General features: G+C 53.0%; 1 long non-coding RNA gene across 1 annotated transcript; it reads right to left on the reverse strand.

Annotated features, from left to right (window-relative positions):
- Positions 1–6931: 6931 nt before the first annotated feature.
- LOC149521587 (uncharacterized) lies at positions 6932–16506 on the reverse strand. The gene is made up of 3 exons (XR_016347911.1): positions 16359–16506; positions 14385–14481; positions 6932–7080 (listed from the first exon to the last, which is right to left on the reverse strand). It is a non-coding gene; the product is annotated as an uncharacterized LOC149521587 (long non-coding RNA).
- Between the last annotated feature and the right edge of the window lie 1935 nt (positions 16507–18441).

Genomic DNA, 18441 nt, shown 5'->3' on the forward strand with positions numbered 1-18441 from the left:
GCAGAAGCGAAGAGTGAGGGGGGACTTGATAGCAGCCTTCAACTTCCTGAAGGGAGGTTCCAAAGAGGATGGAGAGAGGCTGTTCTCAGTAGTAACAGATGGCAGAACAAGGAGCAATGGTCTCAAGTTGTGGTGGGAGAGGTCCAGATTGGATATTAGGAAAAACTATTTTACTAGGAGGGTAGTGAAGCATTGGAATGGGTTACCTAGGGAAGTAGTGGAGTCTCCATCCCTAGAGGTGTTTAAGTCTCGGCTTGACAAAGCCCTGGCCGGGTTGATTTAGATGGGATTGGTCCTGCCTAGAGCGGAGGGCTGGACTTGACCTTCTGAGGTCTCTTCCAGTTCTATGATTCTATGATAAGGGGATGGTTGGATGAAATAACATGATCTTGGTAACTAATTGACCATTCATTATAGGGAACTTTCTGGGTGTCTGGCTGGTGAGTCTTGCCCACATGCTCAGGGTTTAGCTGATCGCCATATTTGGGGTCAGGAAGGAATTTTCCTCCAGGGTAGATTGGCAGAGGCCCTGGAGGTTTTTCGCCTTCCTCTGTAGCATTGGGCACAGATCACAGCTGAAGGACTCTCTGCATGTTGGGGCCTTCAAAGTATTTGAAGGCTTCAATATCTGAGACATAGGTGAGAGGATTATTCTAAGAGGGGTGGGTGAGATTCTGTGGCCTGCACTGTGCAGGGGATCAGACTAGATGATCATAATGGTCCCTTCTGACCTTAAAGTCTATGAGTCTATGAGTCTATGAGGCTCCCACTGTCTCTCCGGGTCCGGCACTGCCGGCCGCAGGGAAGTAGAAAACGCCGATGAGGCTCCTCTTGCCCCCGCCCCTCGGTCCCAATTCTCCATCTGGCCCCCGCAGAGACCCTGGGAAGGGGCCGCGCTGCTGCCAAACCGCGGGAATCTCTGAGCTTGCCCCGGCCTTTCGCCTCTGTCCTGAGTGGCTGTTGTCAGAGTCTCTCTGTGAGGTCATCCCTGTCCCCGATAGGCTGAGGTCCTGCCACAGGCCTTTGCTCCACCTACCCCTCCCCTGCAAGGCTGATGACCTGGCCCTGGCCGGCCCCTCTGGGTGTTTGAGGGGTTCCCCTGGAGCCCCACTGAATGGCAGCTGGGTCTGGGGCCGAGCGGGCTGGCCACTAATGCCCCAGGGGCTGCTCCCTCGGCCCCACCCAGCTTGTCGGTCCTTAGCAGAGTGTAAGGCCAGACAAGCCCATTCGTGGGTCAGTAAAGGTTGCCCCTCCCTCAGCACCTCAGACATTAGGCCACTGTAACTGGGGGAGGGGGGAATTGTTAACAGGACTGGTGTAAGCACTAGCATGGACACTATAAAGGACCCTTCTCTTCCTAGACTTTAATGTTGGTCCTGAGCTGGAATCAGCTCCTGCTAGAAACTCTTTCACACGGGTGGGACCGACTCCCTGATAGTTTTTTCCTTCCCCCACATTAACGACAGTTGATACACTGGCAAAGCGCCTCTAGCTTGTCTCATCTGCAGCGCTCAACCTACTTTCCAAAGGAAAGAAGGTTCATTATCCCCATTCTGCAGAGGGGGAAACTGAGGCACAGAAAGGGACAGTGTCTTGCCCAAAGTCACCCCACTGGAAAGTGGTAGACCCAGGTCTGTTGAATCCCAATCCAGGGCTGGACATGTACCCCTCGATCAGGAAGGACCATATTAGTGTCCCTCTGAGCATGGGTTCTTCAGCATCTAGAGGCTGGTGACTTATAATAAAGGGCCCTGGAGGAACAGGAAAACATTCAGAGCCAGGGACCAGGGATGTCAAAGCCCAGGCAATGGGTCCATAGGAGGAGCAACTAAGAGCATCAGGCTGTCCAGCTTAGGGACGAGGCAGCTACCAAGGGATCTGAGGGGCGTCTAGCAAAGAACGAAAGGTGCAGAAACACGTGGCTAGAGAAGTGGGATTGACCTGTTCCCACAATACAAACCAACAGCACAGAGGGAGCAGGGGTGTCAGCGGATGAAGCTAGTTATGCTTATAAGAAGCACACGGGATCTTTTTCAGGGGAGAAGGCAACACACTGTGTTAATTGAGAATATACTAGAGAAGCAGTGAGCATCTGCTTTATAAAGCCAGACACACACACTGTGGCCATGTCTACACTACGAGTTTTCTCTGCAAAAAATATACTAATAAGGGACTCATTTGCATGAGCCACAATCTCATTTGCATATTTTCCTGCAGATCTTGGTGTTCCTCATAAAAAAAAAAGATTGATGTTTCTCGGTCTTAAAAAGTTTCAGAAACACTGATTTAGACCTACGGCGCAAATGTGTTCTTCAAAAGAGCGGGTCCACATGGCCAAAGTGCATCAAAACAACCATCTGATTTTTCAACAGAGAGCATCCACACTGATTGGACACTCTCGCATTGTGATTACTGTGGACGGGGAGGCCACCAGGGCACCTATGCGTTTTCCTGGAGACCTCTTCTTTCAAAAAAACTCCCTCTTCCTTGTCCGCACACGTCTTTTTCTGAAAAAGGCGTCTTCCTTCTAGAATGAGGTTTACTACTGTCAGAAAAAACCCTCTGTTCTACCTGTCACAAGAACGCAATTGCAGTGTGGACGTAAGTGTTGTTTTTGCATAAAAACCCTGCCATGTAGATGCACCCTGTGGCTGCTGGAATGGGGTGGGGGATAGGTTGGGTTGTTACTTTCCCTTCTGGCTCTGAAGTTTCACAAAGTTTAAACCTAAAAATGTTCCCTCCAGCTCTGAGCTGGGTGTGTTGAAAGGGTGGGGCTGGGCCCTTGGACTGCAGAGTCCCAAAGCTGGCCTGCCCGTGAAAACACCCTGCCCCTCATGGCTTCTTGCTGACTGAGGGGCTGCTGCAGGAGATCTTGAAATGCTGCAGCCAGGTCAGTTTGATTATCCCCATTTCACAGATGGGGAAATTGAGGCACTGAGAGGGAAAGTGTCTTAGTCACCCAGCAGGTGTTTAGCATCCTATCCAGCAGCCTAGTGACAGGAGTTAACGATCGGTTAGGGCAGGATGGGCAGAGGGGTGTCAGGTCACAGGCTTGATGGCAGCAATGGAGGGGCCGGGGAACAGAGCTGAGAGTGGGACCTGACAGAGGTGCCAGGAAATGAAAAGGGGTGAAATAGAGGGGAAAACCCAGATCCCCAGCTGGTGCCAATGGAGCCGAAGCTCCCCTGGAGTCACTGGCCAGATGCCCAGCTGGGACACTCTGGATCTGGGCTGATTTACGTGAGCTGGGGATCTGGGGCAGACTCTTCTCTCCCCAGTACTAGGGGAGAGGACTAGAGATAACCGTCCCCAAGGCTCAGCACAGCATGACACCCCTCAGCCTAGCCCTGTTGGAACAACAAAACCGGAGCTTGGACTCGCTTCTACAGACTGAGGGAGGGCTGGGAGCCAGGACTCCTGGGTTCCATTTTCCATTTTGTCACCAATTCTCGGTGTGATCTTGGGCAGGTGAGTGTCTGTGACTCGGTTTCCCCAGGTGTGACACGGGGATAATGGAGCCGTGCTCTGAGGTCTCCTCCATACCCTGCTCAGAGGGGGACGGCGTCTCGCTGGCAAATCCACTGATGTGCAGAGCTGCAGCCTTGTGAATGAATCTGATTCCCCTTCATCATCCCACAGCTGTTCCCCTCAGCTGGGCCTGACACCGGGAGCCTGCGACACACAGGAAAGGCCCCTGTCAGCACCTGTGGGCCCATCACACTCACTCGACAGCGGCTCTTCCCTGTGTTAACAGGATCCGCAGCTGCCCTGTTCTCCCGTCCAGCTCTGCCCTGGGACTGCCCCTCCCCACCACTGCCAGGGCCAGCCCAGGGGCTCTAACGACCTCTCCCTGGCCCAAGCCCAGCTCCAGCTCCCTCCTCCCTGCTGCGCTAGGCCCTGCCCATCTCTCTCCTGCCCCACGGCTCCTCCTTGCCGGGCTGTGCCGACGCTGCCCCTCCTGGTCCCCTCCTGCCTCTGGCTGGTCCATGTCTGCCCCTCTCCTGCCCCCCTCTCTGGGGATCCCCAAGGCTCCGGCCTCACCCCTTTGCTCTGCTCCCTCCACAGACTGTCAATGGACAACCTCAGCGTCACCTCACCCTGAACATCCCTGCTCCTCCTCTGCCCTCCCCGTCCCTGCCCCCTTCTGCCCACACAGGGAAAGTGACTCAAGGAATCACTCACCGGGTCTGATCCAGCCGGGATCCATCCAGCCAGGTCCAGGCCTTCTCCGGGGAGGGGTGGGATAGTCCCACCCAGAGCCGAGAGGGGCCTTGCGTCAGGTCCTGGAGGGCCTCCTGCAGGGAGTGTGACAGGCACCTGGTGACCAGAATGTTCTCTCATGTCCAAGTCGTCATCAAGTCCAGCACCAGAATTATGGGGCTGTGAGCCTGGCAATCCCCATGTAGACCCTCCATCCATCCGTCCCCCTACATCAGGGCTACTCAACTTTGGAAGCCCTGGGGGCCACAGTGATGCTCCGAGCACATGCTGAGGGCCACAACTTAAGCGTGGTTCATAGACTTGCAAATCCCTTTTTTCACACCGACAGGCATGAACACAAAGACTACACAACACGCAGGCCCCAGTTAAGTCAGTTCTGCTGATATGAACAAAATGCAACAATTCCCCGATTTCCACCCTATGGCAGCACTTTCACTGAGCAATGACAGTCCAGGAATTTAACTCCGAAAATGCGCAGCTGCAGAACAGCATGACATCGATTACTTCTTTGTTCTGGCTTCCTCCTGTGGGCCCACGTTGAGCTCTGCGTAAACACAAACTACACTGCGGGCCACAAACAAACAGGCTGCGGGCCACATGTGGCCTACAGGACGTGTAGCCCTGATCTGCATCTCTCTTTCCCCCTCCCTCTCTCCTGGGCCACCCCTACCAATACGCAAGCTACACAGCCATGTGGGGCACCACGAAACCTGTGGCACCAAATTGCCCCTGATTTCATGGTGCTCTAGGCAGCCACATGGCACGTAAATGGTAGCCCCAGCTCCAGCTGACCTCTTACAAGCTGCACCCAGCAGGGCCGTTACTGGGGGATGCTGAGCTCCCCAGCATCTTGGCCCCATTTCTCCACCCCTTCCTGCCCCCATTCCACCACTTTCCCCCAATTGAAATGGCCTGGGGGCTTAGTAGCACCAGAACAGCAGCAGGAGTCAAGCCTGCCCCCTTAGTAACCAGCAGCGAAGCGACCCCTCCCCAGACCACATGGCTCCACCAGTTCCCAGCTGCTTCTTGGTACCAGCGACCAGGGGGTGTGTGTGTGAGGGGGTGACTCCGCCCTTTCCCCAAGTCATGCTTCTAGGAGCCTGGCGAGCAGAGCAGACTGGGGCCCCTGCTATCTGCCTCCCCTTCAGCCCTGGGACTGCACCCGGCGCCCCCTGCAAAGACACGGGCACCATTAGTGCTCTGAGGCTCATTCCCAGCTACCCCCTTCCTGTGACGGGCAGGGATGGGGATAAATGGGTTTGAATTAGAGATGTTCAATAGTGCTTAACTGAACAGTCGAGTAACTGCATGAATTCGTATCCCTTACTCGATTATTCTATAGTCAGCCTCCAGTGCGCTCCAGCCCCACTCCCGAGGAGCCCTTTGCCCACCCACCCTGCTGCCTCTGTATCAGAGGCAGCAGCAGAGATGCCAGGCGGGAGCAGGTCTGCAAGGGGAACCCGTTTAAAAACCAGCTCTCCTCTTGGGACAGCAGCAGCCCCTGTCCAGGGGTTGGGGGCATGGCAGGAATCTGAGCTCCTGGACCTGGTGCAAGCTGCCTGCACACCCAGCTCCTAATACTCTTTAAAAGCAGAGCCACAACGGGGGTAGGTCCTGGACCCTGCATGAGCCAGAACTGAGCCGGGCTGCTGGGCATCCTGCTAAACGATGCACTGGCAGAGGGAAGGGGGAAATGCGTGTCGTGTAGAGCATTCACCTATAAGCTTTTGCCTGTCGGTTGATCGACTGCACTCTTCCATCTCCAGTTTGTACTTTCCCCTTGAATCCCCTTTGTGCTCCCTGCAATCGGGGGCTGGGCCCTGCCTGGCTCCGGGGGGATGGTCAAAGGAGCCTTGGGGCTGCTCTGCCTAACCCATTGCTCCCATCTGGGCCCTGGAGAGCAGAGAATTCCCATGGTGCACTGTGCTCTAGCCTCACACCCTGCTCTGCCCCTACTGTGGGAGTTGGGAAGAGGCTGTTGCGCAGGGTTCCTGTAAGCTGAGCCTTTGGGTGAGCACCCAGGAGACATTCAAATGCTGCCCAGCCGATTAGCAGAGCGCGCACAGACAGCAGCATGTGTGTCTATTGGTGGTGCACATCCACACATGCCTCAGTGCACAGGGCATTCTGCACACGGCTGGAAAACATTAGAGGGAACATTGGCGAGGGACCCTTCCAGCAGCTCCACGCCAGCAGGACTGGTCTATCTGGGACCAGTACCCACATTAAGACCCCTTTTCACAGCCAGAGTGGCCTAGAAGGTCTTGGAGTAACTGTGGGATAAACTCAGACTAGCAGGGAAGGCTGGAACCAAGGGGTGATGTGAAATGGGGGGGACATGGGCCCAGATGCCAGGGAATGGTGTGTGTGTGTGTGTGTGTGTGTGTGTGTGTGTGGGGAACCATGAGACAGTGTCTCTAATAATGAGTTTTGACCCCACCTCCCACCGAAAAAAACCCTGGATCACTTTGTATTACAGCTATTTCAATCTTCCCATGTAATACCAGAACACGGACACTAGGTGTCACTGCCCCACAGCCAGGCCCTGCTGAGGCAGGTACATTCCCAGCCTGGCTCTGAGTGGGGATGGGGACTAGATCAGTGCAGCCAGCAGGGGGCGGCGTGTCCCTGCCCTGCAGGAGCCCCATGGCCTGGCCCCGCAGCTGGGTTCCCACTGGCAGTGCCTGGGGGTGGGCGGCTCAGACACACATGAGCTGGGGTTACCTGCTGGGCCGGGCTGGGCCGTGGGGCACAGCTGGGATCGGACACGCTCCAGGCAGGCGCTGCAGGCTGCTGTGCTGGGGTCCCCACTCCCAGGGGCTGCCGGGGTCTGTCCCTTCTCTGACGCCAGGTGGGAAACTGCAAAGCAGCGTTGGGGAGAATGGTGACTGGTCAGTGTTACAGGAGGGTGTTAGACAGGAGAACTGACAGAGCCCTGTGGAGACAGAACTAAGTCTGTTCAGCCTCATCACTTCTGACTCCCCTGGGCTACTGAGTCTGAAAAAGTGGCTGGGACTGAAAAAATCAGCTTGAGAGATACCTAAATCCCTTGGGCCTTTCTGCAAACCCAGCCTGTGTTTGCAGCTCTCTCAGTTACTCACCGCTCTCCTCCACAGTGTCAGAGCACCTCAGAGTCTGACCGGATTTAGCCTCCCCACCCCAGGTGAGACACAGCACAGAGCTGTTATCACCACTGTACCACTGGAGAAACTGAGGCACAGAGGGAGGACCAGTCTGGATCCCAGGCTGGGGACAGACCATGTGATCTGGGCCTCTGGGGCTGCAGGTTCAATACAGTGCAGCTCTCCTCACCTGTGTCGGGTCTCAGAGGAATGGCCAGGAGACATGGGCGGGGTGTGAGATCGCACAGGAAGCTGAGGGGCTGGGCTGCAGCCCTGAGGGTGTCAGGCTGGTGGTCAGAGTGTCTGGGTCTCTCTGCTGCTACAGTCATTGCTTTGCTCACAGACTTCCTCCCAGGCTGGGATGGGTGCCCCTCCCCTTCGAGTGCTCCCACCTGTGAGGGGCACAGCCTGCCTGCTTAGGACTTTATCTGGCATCTGTCACTTCCCCTCTCTGCCTCTTGCCCACATTCCCTGTGATGCAGGGGAGGATCATGGGATAATTCAAGGATTTTAGGCACCTAAAACTGCAGCAATGCCTGAGGGAGGTTTTCAAAAGCACCTCGGCCCAGCTCCTCAACAGTATCCAGGTGCCTAACTCCCTTGGGTGCTGGGCAGCGCAATATATTTGGGAACCTAGGCCTTAAGGGCCCAATTCCCATTTATTTCAATAGGCTTAAAACAACCCACTAGGGCAGGGGTTCTCAAACTTGTGATACTACGACCTCCCTGTAAGTTGCTCTCAACCCCCCTTTCAGTTGCTGAAACCACCCTCTAAGTTGCTCGCAAGCCCCCCGGGGTGGGGGAGGGGGTTGGGACCCACAGTTTGAGAAACTCTGCACTAGGGGCATGTTTACACAGCAGCGTCATTTCTACACTTCAGACCCTTATTTCAATACTAGCCAATAGCGTGTCATAAGATGGGATTTTCGGGTCTCTCCTCTTCATCCCTCTCTCTCTCTCTCCTCCTCCTACTGCTTCCTCCCACTCTCAGCTCTCCTCCGCCTCCTGCCTCTCTCTCTGTCTCTGTCTTTCTCTTCTCCTCCCCCTCCTCCCTCTCACGTGGGGGACCATGGAGCCCAAATGGCCGTTTGGGCTCCGCACTCCCCAGAGGCGAGTTTGTAATGCTACAGCTACTATAACCAGTCTGGAACACCCCCCAGAGGTGAGTCTGTAACGCTACAGCTACTATAACCAGTCTGAAACACCCCCCACAGGCGAGTCTGTAACGCTACAGCTACTATAACCAGTCTGGAACACCCCCCAGAGGCGAGTCTGTAACGCTACAGCTACTATAACCAGTCTGAAACACCCCCCACAGGCGAGTCTGTAACGCTACAGCTACTATAACCAGTCTGGAACACCCCCCAGAGGTGAGTCTGTAACGCTACAGCTACTATAACCAGTCTGGAACACCCCCCAGAGGTGAGTCTGTAACGCTACAGCTACTATAACCAGTCTGAAACACCCCCCACAGGCGAGTCTGTAACGCTACAGCTACTATAACCAGTCTGGAACACCCCCCAGAGGCGAGTCTGTAACGCTACAGCTACTATAACCAGTCTGAAACACCCCCCACAGGCGAGTCTGTAACGCTACAGCTACTATAACCAGTCTGGAACACCCCCCAGAGGCGAGTCTGTAACGCTACAGCTACTATAACCAGTCTGGAACACCCCCCAGAGGCGAGTTTGTAACGCTACAGCTACTCTAACCAGTCTGGAACACCCCCCAGAGGTGAGTCTGTAACGCTACAGCTACTATAACCAGTCTGAAACACCCCCCACAGGCGAGTCTGTAACGCTACAGCTACTATAACCAGTCTGGAACACCCCCCAGAGGCGAGTTTGTAACGCTACAGCTACTATAACCAGTCTGGAACACCCCCCAGAGGCGAGTTTGTAACGCTACAGCTACTATAACCAGTCTGGAACACCCCCCAGAGGCGAGTTTGTAACGCTACAGCTACTATAACCAGTCTGGAACACCCCCCAGAGGTAAGTCTGTAACGCTACAGCTACTATAACCAGTCTGGAACACCCCCCAGAGGCGAGTTTGTAACGCTACAGCTACTATAACCAGTCTGGAACACCCCCCAGAGGCGAGTCTGTAACGCTACAGCTACTATAACCAGTCTGGAACACCCCCCAGAGGCGAGTCTGTAACGCTACAGCTACTATAACCAGTCTGGAACACCCCCCAGAGGCGAGTTTGTAACGCTACAGCTACTCTAACCAGTCTGGAACACCCCCCAGAGGTGAGTCTGTAACGCTACAGCTACTATAACCAGTCTGGAACACCCCCCAGAGGCGAGTTTGTAACGCTACAGCTACTATAACCAGTCTGGAACACCCCCCAGAGGCGAGTTTGTAATGCTACAGCGTTATAGACTCTCAGACACTGGGCTACTATATATATGATAATGCTGAAATAACATGCAGCCAGAGGACTGCTTACAACTCCGACTCCTGTGACCGTCATTTCACGAGGAATAAGAGTAGGTCTACACTGTACAGCTATTTTGGGACACTGGAGGTATCCTGAAATAGCTACCACACATCATAACAAGCTGCCCATTATTTCAAAATATTTTTCAGACAACAGGCGTGCTATTTCGGCATCCCAGTCACACTCATTCCATGAGGGTTAAGAGATGTCTCAAAATAGCGTGTTATTTTGAAATCTGGTGCTGTGTCGATGCACCAAATTTCGAAACAGCCTATTTTGAAATTCAATCAAAATCAGATATGGAATTTGCATAGTGCAGTCTAGACAGGTATCTTTCGGAAAATAAATCCTTTTCCAGAAGATCCCTTATTCCTGATTTTAAGTAGGAATAAGGGATCTTCCGGAAAAGGGTTTATTTTCCGAAAATACCTGTCTAGACTGGCGCTTTTCTCCGGCAAAGCCCCGAGCTGGAAAAAAGCGGCAGCCATGTTCATGCAAATGCCGGGGGGGAAATTTAAATCCCCGGGGCATTTGCAATTCCGACTGGTCTCATTAGCATCCCTTTTCTGGAAAAGGGTGCCAATGTAGACACAGCCATAGAGAGACAAGCCCTGCCCCAAAAAAGTTACAAACAGTACAGAGAAAGGAGGCATGAACTCCATTTTACATTTGGGAAACTAAGGCTCAGTGTAATTCTGTGACTTGCTCCCAGGTACAGAGGGTATGTCTACACTACCACCCTAGTTCGAACTAGGGTGGTTAATGTAGGCAACCGAAGTTGCAAATGAAGCCCGGGATTTGAATTTCCCGGGCTTCATTTGCATCTTGCCAGGCGCCGCTATTTTTAAATGCCGGCTAGTTCGGACTCCGTGCCCGCGGCTACATGCGGCACGGACTAGGTAGTTCGGATTAGGCTTCCTATATAGCATCTACATAGCAATTCCGTTATCAAAATACATTTGACATAACAGACAGCTTATTCTGATGTCTGTAAACTTCATTCCATAAAGAATAACGTTGATTCCAAAATAGCTATTTCGGAATAGCGGTAGTGTGGATGCTCCACTGCTGCTAATTCAAAATAACTCCTCCCCAGGGCCATTCAAAGTCATTATTCCCCAGTGCCTCCTGGGGGGGTCTAAATCGAGACAGTGCATCCACATTAGAGAAGCCTGCCTTGGACTAATTGTGAGGCTTCCCTGTAGTGTAGACACGCTATTTTGAAATAAGATATTTTGGAATATCTCCTCCGGAATTGCTTATTCCAAAATAAGAATGCAGTGAAGACGCAGCCTCAAGGACAAAACTCTCTTTCACAGAGTCTCTCACTAGGTCTCCCTTGGTGCACCTCCCTCTCTCTCTCACTGCTGTGTGTCTTTGATAGAAAACAAATCAACTGGTAATTCCAATATTTCAACATTTGGTTTTGCCCCAAATTGGGCAAACATTGAAATGTTCGTTGCTCTGATCAAAACTTTGTCAGCGCCCTGAACCCCTGCCCTGAATCCCCTCTCTGAACCAGCAGTTTGCCCTCCTGTATCCTGAACCCCCTCCTGTACCCCAAGCACCTGTCCTAGCCCTGAACTGCCTCCAGGAGCCAGCACCCTGCATCCCCTCCTGCATCCCACCCCCCCCCCGTCCCAGCCAAGTGAAAGGGAGGAAGGGAGGTTGGAATCCCACTTCCTTTTAGCCAGCTCCAGTGTGTGACAGGATCTAATTATCCCTCAATCCCCATGTGCACCCACCTACCTGGGTATCTGATTGTCTCTGTGCGACAGCCAAGTGCTTTGCAGTATGAGGGCAGATGCTTCCGCTGTAGCAGGATCACCGCCCTGTCCCACCCCCTCTGTCCTAGACAGCTCGACTGTCGCTCTGCTTGGGGATGATGCAGCACAAGGACAGGAGCATGGGGTTGGACCCCTGCCCCCAGCGGGGTAGCTCGTCTGCAGCTGAGAACCAAGGTACTGGCTGCAAGGCCCTCCCCTGCCAACCTTGGGCTCTGTGTCCCAGCTGGGGCAGGGACTGTCTCTCGCTGCGTCTGTGCAGCGCCCAGCACCACAGGGTCCTGATCCCAGCTGGTGTGTGCAGCCACCACTGTTATGAGAACGGACTTTGCTCGTGCCCTGCACTCTGACAGGGATGGATTTCCAAGGGGTGTGAATCAGGATAAATTCTCTCACATCAGTGCAGCACTTCAGGTAACTCCCAGCAGCTGGATCTGGTCCCAGGGTTGGCAGTCGGGCTGCAGCTGACTGACACGGCCTGCGATTGGGCGAGGAGCCTTTAAGTGCAGAAAAACAGTCTCTGTGCCACTGACCTGCTGCTTGTGAGCTCTGTGGGGTGGGTTGGCACCAGCTGTGGATCTGCCTCCAGTACTAGTGGTGACATAGCTCTGATCCCGCTGCGGCAGCTGCTGACCCTGTGCTCTGAACCCCTCTGTTCCAGCTCCCCCGCCTGCTCCCCTCAGGTACCGACACTGCCTAGTGGCGCTGGGCACCGGGTGCGTCTCTCTGGCCTTGGCTGTGATCGTGCTGAGCCGTGTGGGTAAGTGCCTGGGAACAGACCCATGCCCCGGTCTCTGGGCCTAGAGATGCTCTGTCCCACGCCTGCTGCCTTGAGTGCTGCCTCGGAGACACAGCATCTGGCTTGTTTTCTTTTAAATCACAATTTCTCCCCCTGTTCTCCTTGCAAATTCTTTTCTTTTTGAAACTGATTGGTCAGGAAGCAGAAATGGGGAAAAAAAGAAGTGGGATGGGAAGGGAAGAAAAAAACAAACCCACGAGGGAAATCGTACTCCGGGAAACTGGACTGTCTCCCCCAAAGTAAAACAAAGAGGGATCCTGCCCCGCCCCAAAAGGCATTTAAAACCAGGAAGAAAAAGTGAAAATGAAAAGCACAAAGAACCCCGCACGCCCCCCGGGATGGACGTCAGAGCCAGGCTGGACAAGGGCTGTCCAGGACCATCCACCCGCTCTGGGCAGAGGCTGGAGCACCCAAGAGCAGTCCCTAGCCTGTGTCCCCAGCCCAGGGCAGGCCAGTCAGGGCAGTTGGAGGGACTGGGCCCCAGGGGGGATGAGAAGGAGCAGGGGGCGTGGCCTCATGGTGAAGGGGCGGGGCTAAGGCCCAGCTAACAAACACCCGTGGGTGCCACAGGGAGACGAGGACACAAACTCTGCATTTCAGGACTGTGCACCCTGGGCTCCTCCCCTGCCTCATGGGGATTGTGGGCGAGGGACCCAGACCACAAGTGACAGGGCCCGACACTTCCCTTTCAGGCAGGCTGTGCCCCTCACCCTGGCATCAGGGCAGTGGAAGGGGAGTTGCCTGAGGCTGGCTGGGAGCCCTGTCCTGGCTGAGCAGAGCCCTTTAGCAGGAGAGAGCCCCTGATGCTGGATGCTCTGACACCCCAACCCCAATCTGAACACCCACAGGGCTGCAGCCTCCAGCTTCCTGTGCAAACTCCCAGCCCAGCCTGACCCCCAGTCGCTATGGCGATGGTCACCAACCCGTCAATCGTGACCAACTGGTCAAATTGCGAGGGTGCGAACAGTCATTCATGAGCTGTTTGGGAGGCCCCCCTCTGATTTCCCCCACCCCAAGGAGTCCCACTGCCCACCTCCAGTGACAATGGAGATAGTGGCGGCTTCCCGTGAGGTGGATGGGAGTCCAGCCACGCGCCACTTCTGGGGGTTCTGGAAGTGCAGTGGCTGCTCCTCTCCCCCAGGTCTGTGGTGTGCTGAGAACTGGAGTGGCATGGTGTGGTGGGGGGGGTGTCTCCAGAGGAGGCGTGTACCAGGGCTTTCCCTCCTCTGGGGAGAGGGGGGAGTCATGCACAGAGGAGGCACACGCTGGGGCTTTCCCTTGGCTCCCAGGAATTGCATCCCCAGGCTGGGCAGGGGCAGCCCCAGGGACTCGCATGCACCTTTCCCACCCCTTCCCCTTCCCAGCCGGAAGCTGCAGCACAAGCTCCCTGCTCTGCGGTGGGAAGGGGCCACAGAAAATTGGCTCGTGTGCTGCTGGTGTCCCGCAAGCTGCAGGTTTCCAACCCCCAAAACCCTGCTGAGTGCTGGCCGCTCCGGGGGAATACGGGACAAAGTCAGAACACTGGGAACAGCTTTTAAATATGGGACTGTCCCCTTCCAGGAACATGGGCTGCCTCCCCCCTCCCCCCCCACACACATGAACACCTTGCTTAGGGGGTTGTCAAGGGTGTCAGCTCCCCTGACTGGGGTTCAAAACCTTGAATCCTTCACAGCCGGATACTTGACTGTATGTTTTCATCACAAGGGGGGGACTTTTTTACACTTTGCTCCCAATATCCCATAAGGGCCTGTGTCCTAGTCTCCTGGGAAACAACCCTTGTGTTTTGGGAGAAGTTGTTTATGAACGTCACAGTGAATAGAAATTCATTCATTCATTCAAATGCAGCTTCCATTTTTTCAAGGGAGAGAATATTTGCAACACGCACACACTATCCCGTGAGAACGGAGAAACTCACATAAACCCACCTTCACCAAGGCCACAGAGAAATCTAACAATAAACAATCCTAAGTCTCAACTACGTCTCCCAGCCAGGGAAAAACAACAGACACCTACCAGGTACTGCTGGCTTCTCTGCTCACTGGTCTCCTTTAACCCCAGCAGCTTCGCTCTCCTTTCCCTCAGAGTCGCCACATGGGCCTGGAGTTTTTTCCTGTACAACAGAAATGAGTTAGTGGGTTTATTTTGGAGCGGTGACTGTGTTTGTAGGGGGCGTTTTCCCACCCAAGCTGCAAGACAATTCTCGGTCTCCCTAGACAGACTCGGTGGGGGAGGTGATATCTTCCACCTGTTGGTGAGAGAGCCGAGCTTTGGGGCTTTCACAGGGCTCAGCTCTGGGGAACAGACTCTTTCCTGCGCCTGAACATGTGGTGGCCACGAGACTCCCTCCCTGTCTCCATGCCACTCTGGGTCCCTTTGCACACATAGGCCCTTGCCTAGCTATGGGAGCTGCAACCACCGTGTTTTCAAAGCAGAGTTAGTAGAGCGAGCCCCAAACTGTTCCCTACCATGCCTACCACCAAATCAAGTCCAGCAGCTCCCTTAAGACCTCTGTGCTGTATCTGCTGCATGGAGCCTGCTTAAAGGATGCCTTTTGCCTTGTAACTAACACACGCCCGTTGTGTCGGACAAATGTTCTTTTATGCTCAGAGATTAGCTTCTGCATTCTGCAATGTGTCTTCTCTAGCGTCTGCCCTTCCCTTGTTTTCTTGGAGAGGATGCAACAGTGAGCTTGAGGCCCACTCCCCTGGCTCATCCAACTGTTCAGCTAGAACAGATCTGAAGGCGAAAACATAACGGAATGACATTCCATGAGCAAATGCAACCCACCCGCATGGGCAGGGTGCGGTTAAATGGGCAGAGGAGAACGATGCTGCAGAAGATGCGCGGAGCATGAGGAGAGGATAACGTGCATGGAACGTGAAACCAAGACCCAGGAGCAGATCTTGAGGCAGCAAACAGAGCAGCTGACATGCCTGTACAGGCATGGGAGGGGCCGGATTTCTCAGCAACAGTATGGTTATTGCTTGTGGTGCATGGCAGATCGGGGACAGGGCTGTGTAAAATATACAGGTCAGCACATTTAATATGCTCCTACCCTGACATAAAATTTTAGGGAGCTCACGGGAGGCTGCTACAACAATGGGAATGCTGCTTATACTGAGGTCTAACCCAGTCAATAGACGGCAAAACCTTCCCTTTAAACGTCCAAAAGCTCTTTCTACCACCATTCTGCATTTGCTCGGCCTATAGCTGAGCTGCTTCCTACTGATGTCCAGGCTGCCTGCGTACTGCTTCAGGGGCCACAGCAAGAAGGGGAGGCTGGGCTTCTAAGAATCACAATTGGCATTTCAATGCCTCTGATGCAAGATTTCCAGGTGGGAAGAAAATTCCACCTTGTACCTTTCTGACTAAACCAAAGTTCCTATAGATGCGCATGTCATGCTCCTTTCCTGACCATCCCATATTGATGCCAGTGAAACGGCCTTTGTGATCCACCAAAGCCCATGGCACCAGCAAGAACTACCACTTCCCAGTTATGAGCTCTTTGGGATAGTGGCCAGGAATCAAGATAGGAATGTATGTTTCATCTGCCACCCCACCACCATTAGGGAACTGCATTGCAGCAAAGCCATCCACTATGGCCTGCATGTTTCCCAGAGTCTCTGTCCTTCGTTGCTACTTGGATCACTGGCTGCTTGGATCACAGCAGCCTCCCACCGTCTTATTCCCCCGCTCTGAATTAATTTCCAGCTGACCGGTAGCTGCCTGGCCTTGCTAACTTCCACATGGCTATTACCACTCGCTTCTCAACTATCAAAGCCAGTCTCATTCTGGCACTGCTGCACCTCAGGGAAGGAAACCTCCATGAAAGTCGCCTTATGCATGCACAAGTTTTGCAGCCACTGGTCGTTGTCCCATAGCTGCAGTCCTGCCAGTCTCTGCTTGTCACCTGGGTCCAGAACTGGCATTTCTCTCTGTCAGAAGAATCGATTGCCGCTAGCATCTCCACTCAGGTGTTTCACTCACCTCTGTGTTCATGGCCTCCACACGTTCTTCTTGCTCTAGCGGCTCCTGGCTAGGCCCTGGACATAAGTTGTGAATTATTTGCAGTGATGACCATCGCTCTTTACTGCTGAACGGGATCCATGTTTGCCTTGTGATGGTGTCTACCCAGATAACCTGGGGGAAAGAGTGTGAAAAGGTTGTTTGCCGTAAGAACATAAGAATGGCTGTACTGGGTCAGACCAAAGGTCCATCTAGCCCAGTGGCCAGTCTGCCGATAGTGACCAGCACCAGGTGCCCCAAAGAGGCTGGACCGAAGGCAATGATCAAGCAATTTGTCTCTTGCCATCCCTCTCTAGGGATGGCCGTCGACGGAGGCATGTAGATTAGACAGATCGGCATAGGGAAATGAAGCCGCGATTAAAATAATCGCGGCTTCATTTAAATTTAAATGGCTGCCCCGCTCTGCTGATCAGCTGTTTGTCGGCAGATCGGGGCAGTCTGGATGTGCCGCGGTCGACAAGGAAGCCTTTGTCGATCGGCACAGGTATGCCTCGTGAAACCAGGTTTACCTGCGCTGATCGACAAAGGCTTCCTTGTCGACCACGGCGCGTCCAGACTGCCCCGATCTGCCGACAAACTGCTGATCAGCTGTTTGTCGGCTCAGCGCGGCAGCCATTTAAATTTAAACGAAGCCGCGATTATTTTAATCGAGGCTTCATTTCCCTTTTTCGAATAAACTAATCTACATGCCTCCGTCGACAGAGGCATGAAGTTTAAACGTACCCTAATAGATTAGTAATACATGATTTCCCTTTACAGAACCCATGTTGACTTTTGTCCAACAAATTATGTTCTTCTACATGCCTCACAAATTTATTCTTTACTATTGTTTCGACTAATTTGCCCGGTACTGAAGTTAGACTTACCGGTCTCTTGCTATGTTTTTTAATTTGGGGTATACATTTAAGTTGGGCCTCTATTATAGTGTCTTTAAAAAGTTTCCATGCAGCTTGCAGGGATTTGGCTCTAGTCATTGTGCCTTTTAATTTCTGTTTAACTAACCTCCTCATTTTTGTGTAATTCCCCTTTTTGAAATTAAGTGCCAGGGTGTTGGACTGCTGGGGTGTTCTTCCCACCACAGGCATGTTAAATGTTATTAAATTATGGTCATTATTCCCAGTCGGTCCTGTAACAGTTATCTCCTGGACCTGATCCTGCACTCTACTCAGATCTAAATCGAGAATTGCCTCTCCCCTGGTGGGTTCCTGCACCAGCTGCTCCAAGAAGCAGTCATTTAAGCCATTGAGAAATTTTCTCTCTGCTTCTCTTCCTAAGGTAACATGTATCCAGTCAACATGGGGATAATTAAAATCCCCCATTATTATAGAGTTCTCTATTTTGGTAGCCTCTCTAATCTCCCTCAGCATTTCAATGTCAATATCGCTGTCCTGGTCAGGTGGTCGGTAATATATCCCAACTGCTAATTTCTTATTATTGGAGCATGGAATTTCTATCCATAGCGATTCTATGGAACATGTTGATTCATTTAATATTTTTATTTCATTTGATTCTACATTATCTTTCACATACAGTGCCACTCCACCACCCACCCGGCCTGCTCTATCCTTTCGATATATTTTATATCCCGGTATGACTGTGTCCCACAGATTTTCCTCATTCCACCAGGTTTCAGTGATGCCTATTATGTCAATCTCCTCCTTTAATACGAGGTACTCTAGTTCACCCATCTTATTAGTCAGACTCCTAGCATTTGTGTAGAAGCACTTTAAAAATTTGCCACTGCTTCTTTGTCTGCCCTTCCCTGATGCACTGGATTCCTTTGTATGCGGTTGTTTGTCTGCTCTGGCCTATGGTTTGTCGTCTCCCCTCCTCTCTTTCTGACTATAGCTTAAAGAATCTCTATCGATGGATTCTCCTCTAAGAGAAGTCTCCATCCGATTTACGTGCATCTCCACACCAATCAGCTTTCCCCCATCTCTTAGTTTAAAAACTGCTCTACGGCCTTTTTAATGTTTAGTGCCAGCAGTCTGGTTCCACCCTGGTTTAGGTGGAGCCCATCCTTCCTGTATAGGCTCCCCCTCTC

Source organism: Pelodiscus sinensis, chromosome 26 (genome assembly GCF_052426305.1).
Source record: "Pelodiscus sinensis isolate ZL-2025 chromosome 26, ASM5242630v1, whole genome shotgun sequence".
In the NCBI taxonomy this organism is placed as follows: domain Eukaryota; kingdom Metazoa; phylum Chordata; order Testudines; family Trionychidae; genus Pelodiscus; species Pelodiscus sinensis.